The sequence below is a fragment of the Somniosus microcephalus genome, chromosome 8, assembly GCF_052327205.1.
Source record: "Somniosus microcephalus isolate GS21.2 chromosome 8, FLI_Smic_1.0, whole genome shotgun sequence".
Classification (NCBI taxonomy): Eukaryota; Metazoa; Chordata; class Chondrichthyes; order Squaliformes; family Somniosidae; genus Somniosus; species Somniosus microcephalus.
In genome coordinates this window covers 249,213,414-249,225,875 of record NC_140994.1, presented here as the reverse complement: position 1 = coordinate 249,225,875, position 12,462 = coordinate 249,213,414, and positions in this window count along the sequence as shown.

Below are 12,462 nucleotides of genomic sequence, written 5' to 3'. Positions count from 1 at the left end.
TTCAGCCAAGCTAATAATCCTCACGCCTTCGAGAAGTTGCTTTGAAGCGCTGCGGAGTTGGGTGGAGCACAGTGGCCTGCGGCTCCCAGGGGCGCACCATCGTGCATAAGTGTACCTGGGATCAGGTGGGGCGGTGTTCCTTTCACTAACCAATCAGGAAACATTTCAAATTGACATCACAGAACTTGTAAATTAAACGGTGTGATACCAATTATATTTATTTGACAAGAACAGTACTTGGCTTTAAAAAGCACAGGATATAATTTGGAGCAAGTACATTTATTTACTGGAAGATATGGCAAGATTTAAAAAAATATTAAAACAATCTCACCCCTCAAACTGAGCCTTTACTGTTGCCTGGTAGGTTCTTTTATGTCTTTGTTTTTAAATTATTATGCAATTTTCTGATCCTCCCTCCCCTTACACTGTGTAAACAGGCTCCTGCACCTGTTTGCACCAGCTGTAAAATTTTCCAGCATAATTGATGTGCAGTAGGTGGGCAATTAGCCCAACATTTCACCAGCACATCTTTTCAATGAGGACTTGAGAGTCACAACAGATCATCTGTCTATTCGGAACTGGACAGGTCGTAACATAGAAAGATAGAAACATAGAAGATAGGAGCAGGAGCAGGCCATTCAGCCCTTCGAGCCTGCTCCGCCATTCAATGAGATCATGGCTGATCATCCAAATTCAGTACCCTGTCCCTGCCTTCTCCCCATATCCCTTGATCCCTTTAGCCTTAAGAAATATATCCAACTCTTTCTTGAATATATTTAATGAACTGGCCTCCACCACCCTCTGTGGCAGAGAATTCCACAGGTTCACCACTCTCTGGGTGAAGAAATTCCTCCTCATTTCAGTCCTAAATGGCTTACCCCTTATCCTTAGACTATGACCCCTGGTTCTGGACATCCCGGCCATCAGAAACATCCTTCCTGCATCTAGTCTGTCCAGGCCTGACAGAATTTTATAGGTTTCGATGAAATCCCCTCTCAACCTTCTAAACTCCAGTGAGTATAAGCCCAATCAACACAATCTCTCCTCATACGTCATTCCTGCCATCCCAGGTATCAGCCTGGTGAATCTTCGCTGCACTCCTTCCATGGCAAGCACGTCCTTCATCAGGTAAGGCGACCAAAACTGCACACAGTACTCAAGGTGCGGCCTCACCAAGGCCCTGTACAACTGTAGCAAGACATCCTTGTTCCTGTACTCGAACCCTCTTGCTACGAATGCCAACATACCATTTGCCTTCTTAACCGCCTGCTGCACCTGCATGCTTACCTTCAGCGACTGGTGCACAAGAACATCCAGGTCTCTTTGCACTTCCCCTTCTCCCAATCTATTGCCATTCAAATAATAATCTGCCTTCCTGTTTTTGCCACCAAAGTGGATAATCTCACATTTATCCACATTATAGTGCATTTGCCATTTTTCTGCCCAATCACCCAACCTGTCCAAATCATACTGGAGTTTCACGACATCCTCCTCACAGCTTACCCTCCCACCCAGCTTTGTGTCGTCTGCAAATTTGGAGATATTACATCCAATTCCCTCATCCAGATCATTAGTATATATATTGTGAACAGCTGGGGTCCTAGGACCGATCCTTGCGGTACCCCAAAAGTCACTGCCTGCCACTCGGAAAATGACCCGTTTATTCCAACTCTTTGCTTTCTGTCCGCCAACCAGTTCTCTATCCAAGTCAATACCTAGCCTCCAATCCCATGTGCCTTAATTTTGCATGCTAATCTCTTATGTGGGACCTTATCGAAAGCCTTGTGAAAGTCCAAATACACCACATCCACTGGTTCTCCCTTATCTATTTTACCAGTTACATCCTCAAAAAATTCCAGTAGATTAGTCAAGCATGATTTACCTTTTGTAAATCCATGTTGACTTTGTCCGATCCTGTCACTGCTTTCCAAGTGCTCTGCTATTACATCTTTTATAATAGACTCTAGCATTTTCCCCACTACCGATTTAGCGCATGCGGAAATCCCGAACTTGCGGTCAATTTCAAATGCGGCATGACGGCCTACACTGAGACCACAAATGCAGGGCCCATATTTTATATATTATGCTAACTGCATGTTTGCAAATTTATGACTTCCATTTGACCTTGGTTCCTTGTCTCATTTGCCCCGATTTTAAAGTGGGGTGTCCGGCATGGTGTGTGCGAGCCCCGATGCGGGCAAGGGAGTCCAAAGGTTTCCTTGTGCTTCCTGGGGAACACTCTTACTCCTCCTCAGAGAAACCTTAAACATAATTTAAAAACTTACCATTTCTGGGCGTCTTCTGACCCACGGTCCCCCCTCCTGACAGGTCTGGCCTGACAGGGAAGCCATCACTGATACTCCCGCTCGGACCTAGGGTTAAACTAGTAGATTGGGGGTGGGGGGATGGGTAGAGGTGGGGGGGGGAAGCGGTGATGTCATCGAGACCCAATTTGCATATTTAAAGAGGACCGCGCCAGCTTGGGACGGGCGTCCTGCTCGCCTGCTCAAAATCAGAAGGTTAATACTCGGTCCCGTCGGGAAGGCAGTGGGATTGGAGGGGTTAAGTCAGTTTCCTTATTTTTAACTGCCCCACTCGCCCGTTATCCATCAAGCAGAGTGAGGGGGTGGGGGGCAGCTGTAGGTGGGGGTGGAGAGGGGGGGAGCTTAAAATCAGGGTTGATAAATGTATGTAGAAGTGAGTGTCACGTGAGCCAAGATGTCCCTTGACTGAACTAAACATGTAAACTGCACAGTTGACATTAAAGTCCAGAAATGACTCTTGGTGATATTAGCCAATAAAGTCCTGTGTGCCATTCTTTGTCTGGGCACTAGCAGATGATTTAGCACCACATTAAAACAACGGACAGGGGAATGTCGCACAGAAGCATTAAGCATCTGTCCACTTAAAAATGGCCAACAGTGATTTCTAGGCTCAAAAAAAAACCTTTAATAAAAGAATAGAAGGATTTCTGAGTTGAAAATTGTGTCAAAACAACTGCAGGCACTAATGGCCGCCAGTTTGAAGCATGTTTAATTTAATTACAGGCCTGGAAAACTGCTTAAACAACAGTGAGGAAAAAGTAATTCATTCTTTTAAAAATCAAACTGCTAGCGCTAGAGTTTTTGCGCAATCATTTGCACCTTTGGTGGATACAATTAGTCATGCTGGATACATCTCAGCAAAACCTCACTAAAAGGGATGATGCTGGCTTTCATTATCATTTTTTTTTTCTTTTGTAATAAATCATCTGCCATTTCCCCCAGCTATAAAGAGCATACTTTCCATGCTGCTGACATCAGGTTTGTATCTCAATGCTCTCGGACTTGCTAGGATCGACCTTACCAATCGGCACTCTTAGCATGTAGCTTCGCACACTGGGAGCGCATATCTGGAATTCAGCCAAGCTGGTCAAAGGAGCGCACAGGATTTTCTACCCTATTTAAAATGAATGGGCGGAATATCCTGCAGGGATCCACAGGACTGCTGTGTTAGTCGTGGCTCAGTGGGCAGGACTCTCGGCTCTGAGTCAGGAGGTTGGGGATTAAAGTCTCACTCCCGAGACGCGAGCACAAAATCTACGACGACCCTTCTGGTGCAGTGCTGAGGGACTGCTGTGCCGTCGGAGGTGCCGTCTTTTGGCTGGGACATTAAACCGAGGCCCCGTCTGCTCTCTCAGGTGAACTTAAAAGATCCCACGCCACTATTTTGAAGAACAGCAGGGGAGTTCTCCCCGGTGTCCTGGCCAATATTTATCCCTCAACCAACACCAATAAAAACAAGCAATCTGGTCATTATCAAATTGCTGTTTGTGGGAGCTTGCTGTGCGCAAATTTGCTGCTGCGTTTCCTACATTACAACAATGACTACACTTCAGAAATACTTAAATTGGCTGTAAAGCAGTTTGGTAGGTCCTGAGGTCGTAAAAGGCGCTATATAAATTAAAGTTCTTCCTTCTTTTCAGTTGCAAAATTCCCAATACGCACTCCCAGAACGTGAAGCTACATTTTTTTTAAATTCATGGTTATTCTTGCTTGCCAGCTTGGTTCAATTGGTCACCCTCAAATTTGTGTGGGACGGTTGTGGGTTCAAACTCCATCTCAGGACTTGAGCGCCTAATGCCGACTGGCAATGTTGTTGCTGTGCTGAGGGAGTGCTGCATTTTCAGGGCTGCTGTTTATCAGATGGGAGGTTGAACCAGATGGATGTGAAAGAGCAGACGGCAACATCTGAAGAAGAGATGGGAATTTTCTCGGTGTCTTGGCCAACATCCCTGGCTTAACCAACCGCACTAAACACAGGTTTCATTGGTCGTTCATCTCATTTGCCACTTGTGGGATCATACAGTGCCCAAATTGGCTGCTGAGTTTGGCTACAAGACAACGGTGACTGGAATTCAAAAGTAATTTGTTTGCTGTGAAGTGTTCTGGGACACCTTGAGGACACAATAAGAGATTAGATCAATTATTTTTTCTTCTATATTTGGTCTAGGCCTCAGCTGGCCCGAACAGTCTTGGTTATTTTGATAGCAAAATAGTGTGGATGCTGGAAATCCGAAATGACAACAGAAAACGCTAGAAACATAGAAACATAGAAGATAGGAGCAGGAGTAGGCCATTCAGCCCCTCGAGCCTGCTCTGCCATTTAATGAGATCATGGCTGATCATCCAAACTCAGTACCCTGTCCCTGCCTTCTCCCCATATCCCTTGATCCCTTTAGCCTTAAGAAATATATCTAACTCCTTCTTGAATATATTTAATGAATTGGCCTCAACTGCCTTCTGTGGTAGAGAATTCCACAGGTTCACCACTCTCTGGGTGAAGAAATTCCTCCTCATCTCTGTCCTAAATGGCTTACCCCTTATCCTTAGACTGTGACCCCTGGTTCTGGACTCCCCCCGCCATCGGGAACATCCTTCCTGCATCTAGTCTGTCTAGTCCTGTTAGAATTTTATAAGTTTCAATGAGATCCCCTCTCATTCTTCTAAACTCCAGTGAGTATAAGCCTAATTGATCCAATCTCTCCTCGTTCGTCATTCCTGCCATCCCAGGTATCAGCCTGGTGAATATTCGCTGCACTCCCTCCATGGCAAGAACATCCCTCCTCAGGCAACATCCGTGGAGAAGGGTTTCGACCCAAAGCGTTGACTCTGTTTCTCTCTGCACGGATGTTGCCTGGCCTGCTGAGTTTTTCCAGCGTTTTCTGTAGTCTTGGTTATTTATTGGTTCTGATGATGCTCCGAGTCTGACCTTGGATATTCGACCCTATTCCTTTGGCCTTGGACAGTAACTAATTTTGGCCAGTCTGTTTTACTAACCATTGGTCTGAGTTTTATTCTATTCCTACTTACATAGTGCTCAGCATTAGATTGTACATCGGTGTATGCAATATGTAGCTTCTGTCCACATTCAGTACTTATTGTGATTTTCTTTTTATGGGTTGTCTTATGAATCAAAATGAAACTATCTGAATATGGAGAGTGAGTAGTTCAGTGATTTGGAACTTTCTCCCTTACACCTTCTAAGCTGAGGATTACTCCCGGTGCCACATGCTAGTGAGTAAAGAAATAGGAGGATAGAGCAGATGAATGCATGGCTAAACAGTTGGTGCAGGAGGGAGGGCTTTAGTTTCCTGGATCACTGGGTCTGCTTCTGGGGAAGGTGGGACCTGTACAAGTCAGATGGGTTGCACCTGAATTGGAACGGGACCAACATCCTTTGCTAGTGCTGTTGGGGGTGGGGGGGGTGGGGGGGGGTTTAAACTAACTTGGCAGGGTGATGGGATACGGAGTGGAGCTATAGTAGGGCTGTTGCACGGCCAAATATAGAGGAAAAAACAAGTCAGCCTGGAAGGCAGAGCAAATATGTAATGGCACAAGAGAGTATGTCAAGGCTGGATGGCATTTATTTTAATGAAAGGGGTCTTGCGAGTAAGGCAGATGAATTGAAGGTGTTGATGAACACATGTGAGTATGATATTATTGCGATTGCAGAGACATGGTTGAGGGAGGGGCAGGACTGGCAGCTAAATATTCCGGGGTATAGAATCTTCAGGCGAGACAGAGGGGGGTGTAAAAAAGGAGGGGGTGTCACAATATTAATCAAGGAGTCAATTACTGCTGTAAGGAGGGATGATATCTTAGCAGGTTCCTCTAATGAGGCCATATGGTGTAAGATTTCACAATAATTTTGAAATATCCTACAGTTCCGAAGATTGATTTTTGATTAAAGAATACCTGGGTAGACTATACCTTTAAAAATCCAGGGATTAAAATGGCCATCAGACCTCGTGGCAGGAGACACCACACAGAATGTGTGCATATGAAAAGGGAAAATCAAAGATGGCTGACAAAGGATTTAGGAAAAAAAAACAGCCCTTGAAGCAATGGAGTAGTTAAACTATCAATCAAAGGCAGTTCAGGGAGTTTCACTCCCTGCAGGACAATCGATGTTTGTTTACACTAAACTGCTACAATGTTGAACCACTTGAGACTGCCAATCAATTACGGTTGGGCTTGACCACAGGACAATCAGTTTGTTTACACTAACCTCCAAAGGCTGCTTACTCAGCCATTAAGGAAATAGACATGGTTTTTCAAACTGGGACAGTTTCATTCAACCCATCACAAGAAAGGGGATGCATTCAAAAACCAATCACAATGAATGGGTAATTCATCCAACCCATCACAATGAATGGGTGATTCATCCAAAACCCATCACAGTCAATGGGGACAGTTTGGATCCCTTTTGTTTAGCCCAGATGCATCCGGATTTGGGCGGGAAGATTTCGGCCCCAAATGGGGTATAAGATAGCTTCTCAAGGAGCTATCTCGCTCTCTCTCTGCAGCCTCACCTCTGTGCCCTCTACAACTTGAGAGCCCGCCCAAGGGAGTGGAATACCAGCAGTTACTTTTAAACACTGGGGTATCTCTAGCTTCAGAGCGGTGAAGAATCTAAGACCGCAAGGGCATGGGGCTGGCGTTCATTGGTGAGCATACAATTTCTGGCCCATTACAAGGCAACTTAAAATAGGTATAAGGGTGGGAATTAAGGGGAATCTTGTTAAACTGTAATTTTAGTCAATTTTCCCTCGTTGTGTCCGTTTTCTCCTCCCCTATCTAAGTAACAGTGTTGCACTAAGCAGAAAGGTGCTGTAGTGAACACTAAGTAGCTGTATTAAAAGTGCTGTATCTAAGTAACAGTGTTGCACTAAGCAAAAAAGTGCTGTAGTGAACAGTAAGTAGCTGTATTAAAAGTGCTGTATCTAAGTAACAGTGTTGCACTAAGCAGAAAAGTGCTGTAGTGAACACTAAGTAGCTGTATTAAAAGTGCTGTATCTAAGTAATGGTGTTGTACTAAGAAGTAAAGTGCTGCATTTAAGTAACAGTGTTCTATTAAGCAAACGAGTGCTGTAGTAGACATTAAAGTGTACTGTGAGAAGTAAAGTGCTATATTTCAGCATAGGTGTGCTGTATTGTTTATTTTCAATTTGTTTCTTTTTTTGTTTCAATAAATACTGGTCTGTTTTGCACACAAACATGAGTCACATTTTCTGTCTACATCGCTACCGAATAAGTCCAGCGGTCAGAACCAGGAATAGGGGAGCGCTTCGAAACTGCACGGGGGTCCCTGGAGCAGCTCAGAGGCTTCTGACTGGCCAAAGACAATAACCCCAACCCTGCTTGTTTAATTCCTACAATGGGTCAAAATTAAAAATAAAAAGGGGGCAAGCACTTTGCTGGGAGCGTACAATAGGCCCCCAAACAGTCAGGGGGAGATAGAGGAACAGATATGTAGGCAAATCTCATAGAAGTGTAGAAATAATAGGGTAATAATAGTAGGGGATTTCAACTTCCCCAATATTAACTGGGATAGTCAAAGTGTGAAAGGCTTAGAGGGTGCGGAATTCTTAAAGTGCATCCAGGAGAGCTTTTTGAGCCAGCATGTAGAATGTCCTACAAGAGAGGGGGCGGTACTGGACCTAATTCTAGGGAATGTAGCCGGGCAAGTGGTAGAAGTGTCAGTAGGAGAGCATTTTGGTGACAGTGACCATAATTCGGTGAGATTCAAGGTAGTCATGGAAAAGGACAAAGATGGACCAGAAATAAAGGTTCTAAATTGGGGGAAGGCCAATTTTAATATGGTAAGGCAGTATCTGGCCAAAGTGGACTGGGATCAGCTACTTGTAGGAAAATCCACATCAGAGCAGTGGGAGTCTTTCAGAAAGGAAATAGAGAGAGTACAACGCCAACATGTTCCCGTAAAGGTCAAGGGTGGGACCAACAAGCCCAGGGAACCCTGGATGTCAAGGGATATACAAGAATGGATTAGGAAAAAAAGGGAGGCTTTTGACAGATACAAAGGACTAAAAACAGTGGAAGCCCTAGAGGAGTATAGAAAGTGCAGGGGGGTACTCAAAAAAGAAATTAGGAGAGCAAAGAGGGGGCATGAAAAAACACAGGCGGGCAAAATAAAGGAAATTTCCAAGGTGTTTTATAAGTATATTAAGGGCAAGAGGATAACCAGGGAAAGAGTAGGGCCCATTAAGGACCAAAGTGGCAATCGGTGTAGAGCCGAAAGATGTAGGTGAGGTTTTAAATGAATATTTTGCATCTGTGTTTACTATGGAGAAGGACAATGTAGGCATAGAAATCAGGCAGGGGGATTGTGATACACTTGAACAAATTAGTATTGAGAGGGAGGAGGTACTAGCGGTTTTAGCGGGCTTAAAAGCGGATAAATCCCCAGGCCCAGATGAGATGTATCCCAGGCTGCTGTGTGAGGCAAGGGTGGAAATTGCAGGGGCTCTGACACAAATTTTCAGAACCTCTCTGGCCACAGGGGAGGTGCCAGAGGACTGGAGAACAGCTAACGTAATACCATTATTCAAGAAGGGTTAGTAGGGATAAACCAGGTAATTATAGGCCAGTGAGCCTAACATCAGTGGTAGGGAAATTATTGGAAAAAATTCTGAGGGACAGAATTAGTCTCCACTTGGAGAGGCAAGGATTAATCAAGGATAGTCAGCATGGCTTTGTCAGGGGGAGATCATGTCTAAGCAATTTGATTGAATTTTTCGAGGGGGTGACTAGGTGTGTGGATGAGGGTAGTGCAGTTGATGTAGTCTACATGGACTTCAGTAAGGCTTTTGACAAAGTCCCACATGGGAGACTAGTCAAGAAAGTAAGAGCCCATGGGATCCAGGGCAATTTGGCACATTTGATCCAAAACTGTCTTAGTGGCAGGAGGCAGAGGGTGATGGTCGAAGGCTGTTTTTGTGACTGGAAGCCTGTGTCCAGTGGTGTACTACAGGGATCGGTGCTGGGTCCTTTGCTGTTTCTAGTGTACATTAATGATTTAGATATGAATGTAGGAGGTATGATCAGTCAGTTCGCAGAGGACACGAAAATTGGTGGAGTGATAAATAGCGAGGAGGGAAGCCTCAGGCTACAGGGCAATATAGGTGGGTTGGTTAGATGGGCAGAACAATGGCAAATGGAATTTAACCCTGAAAAGTGTGAAGTGATGCATTTTGGGAGGAATAACAAGGCAAGGGAATACACAATGAATGGTAGGATCCTAGGAAGGACAGAGGATCAGAGGGACCTTGGTGTGCATGTACATAGATCCCTGAAGGCAGCAGGACAGGTAGATAAGGTGGTTAAAAAGGCATATGGGATACTTGCCTTCATTAGCCGAGGCATAGAATATAAGAGCAGGGAGGTTATGATGGAGCTGTACAAAACTCTAGTTAGGCCACAGCTGGAATACTGTGTGCAGTTCTGGTCGCCACACTATAGGAAGGATGTGATTGCATTGGATAGGGTGCAGAGGAGATTCATCAGGATGTTACCTGGGCTGGAGCGCTTCAGCTATGAAGAGAGACTGGACAGGCTGGGGTTGTTTTCCTTAGAGCAGAGAAGGCTGAGGGGGGACCTGATTGAGGTATACAAAATTATGAGGGTCATAGATAGCGTAGATAGAAAGGAACTTTTCCCCTTAGTAGAGGGACCAATAACCAGGGGCCATAGTTTCAAGGTAAGGTGCAGGAGGTTTAGAGGGGATTTGAGGAAAAACCTTTTCACCCAGAGGGTGGTTGGAATCGGGACTCACTGCCTGAAATGATGGTAGAGGCAGGAACCCTCACAAGATTCAAGAAGCATTTAGATGAGCACTTGAAACGCCATAGTTTACAAGGCTATGGACCAAGTGCTGGAAAATGGGATTAGAATAGACAGGGCTTGATGGCCGGCGCGGACACGATGGGCTGAAGGGCCTCTTTCTGTGCTGTATAACTCTATGACTCTATGACTCAAATCGAATCCAGGCAGACCGAAAGTCTCCTCTCTGTAGTCGTTCAGGATCCTAGGTTCTGCAAAGTTCTGGTCTCCATATTATTTGAAGGATATAGAGGCACTGGGGAAGGTGCAGAATAGATTCACAAGGATGATACCAGTACTAAGAGGATATACTTATCAGGAAAGATTGAACTGGCTGGGGCTCTTTTCTCCAGAAAAGAGAAGGCTGGGGGGTGACCTGATAGAGGTCTTTAAGATTCTGAAGAGTTTGATAGGGTAAATGTAGAGAATATGATTCCACTTGTGGGAGGGACTGAAACTAAGGGCCATCAATAAAGGACAGTCACCAATAAATCCAATAGGGCTTTCAGGAGCAACTTCTTTACCTAAAGATTGGTGAGAATGTGGAACTTGCTACCAAATGGAATCATTGGGATGAATAGTATAGATGCACTTAAGGAAAAGCTAGATAAGCACATGAGGGAGAAAGGAATAGAAGGATATGCTGATAGGGTTAAATAAAGAGGGGTTCATGTGGAACATAAACGGCAGCATAGACCAGCTGGCTCGAATGGCCTGTTTCTGTGCTGTATGTAGTTCTATGTAAGTGAATTGCTTTGGAACCATCTCAATCACAGTGAACACATGACAACAACACAAAGCTATTTGTAATTTAATACTCGGTGCCCTGAATTTCAACACATTCACTGGGAGAGACCAAACAAGATTTGTATTGATTTATTGGAAAATTGCAATTAGATTATAGGCACTAAGTTAAGTTTTCCATTTCACTTCACATTTCTTTGTGTGGGTTTTTTTTGATGAATTGATATTCATGGAAGGAAGAGGATGGGAGGCCGGCCAGAAGAACATTTGAATAATCGAGTCTGGAGATAACAAAGGCATGTATGAGAATTTCAGTGGCAGATGAGCTGAGATAGGAGCAGATGCAGTTAATATTATGGAGGTGGAAGTAGGCGGTCTTTGTGATGAGGAGGACGTGGAGTTGGGAGCTCATGTAGGATGTTGACTTTGCAAACAGTCTCGTTCAGCCTGAGACAGTGGCTGGAGAGGGGTGGGGGGTGGAGTTGATGGTGAGGGCATGGAGCTGGTAGTATGGGCCGAAGGCGATGGCTTCAGTCTTCCCAATGTTTAGCTGGAACAAGTTACGGCTCATCCAAGATTAAATTTCAAAATGCCTAACAATAATCTTTGTGCTTTTTTGTGCGCTACATAACATTGCAATCTTAATGAGATTGTAGCCTGGAAATTATTGTTGGTGCACTAAATAGCTGTGCTACTCGTGCTGGACAGCAGCAATATTTGGCCTACGAAGTACTAATGCTAGCACGCTGTCCAATTGCTGTTCAAGGAACTTGTCGGTGCTACGGCACTCAAGACATATGTTAGGACTGTGATTATTCCAGGCAAATAAGTTATTTTAATCCACATGTCCAAAGGCGGAAGTCACACCCCCATCCACATCAATGGGGCTGTGGTGGAAAGGGTGGACAGCTTTAAGTTCCTCGGAGTCCACATCACGGAAGACCTCTCCTGGTCCCTCAACACCTCCTCTCTGGTGAAGAAGGCCCAGCAGCGCCTATATTTCTTGAGGAGGCTGAAGGGATGTAATCTGTCACCCCTGATCCTCTCTAACTTTTACCGCTGCACTATAGAGAGCATCCTGACAAACTGTATCATGGTATGGTATGGCAGCTGTAGCTCCTATGACCGGATAGCCCTGCAGCGGGTAGTCAAAACTGCCCAACGCATTACCGGCACCCAGCTACCGACCATAGAGCACATATATCAGAAACGCTGTCTACGGAGGTCACGGTCCATCATCAAAGACCCTACCCACCCCAGCCACAGTCTGTTCGCCCTCCTACCATCTGGGAGACGCTACAGATGCATTCGCACCCGTACGACCAGATTTAGGAACAGCTTCTTTCCCAGGGCTGTCATCCTACTGAACTCCACAAATAAACACTAAAGCCTGCACATCTGCCAATGCACTTTATTATGGTCATATTTATGCTAATATACTGCAAGCCAAATGTATGTTGAATGTTTAAATGTCTTAATCCAAATGTACACTCTCGGGAGCCGCAAGCCTACATTTCGTTGTACTGCACTTGTGCACTAACAATGACAATAAAAGTTG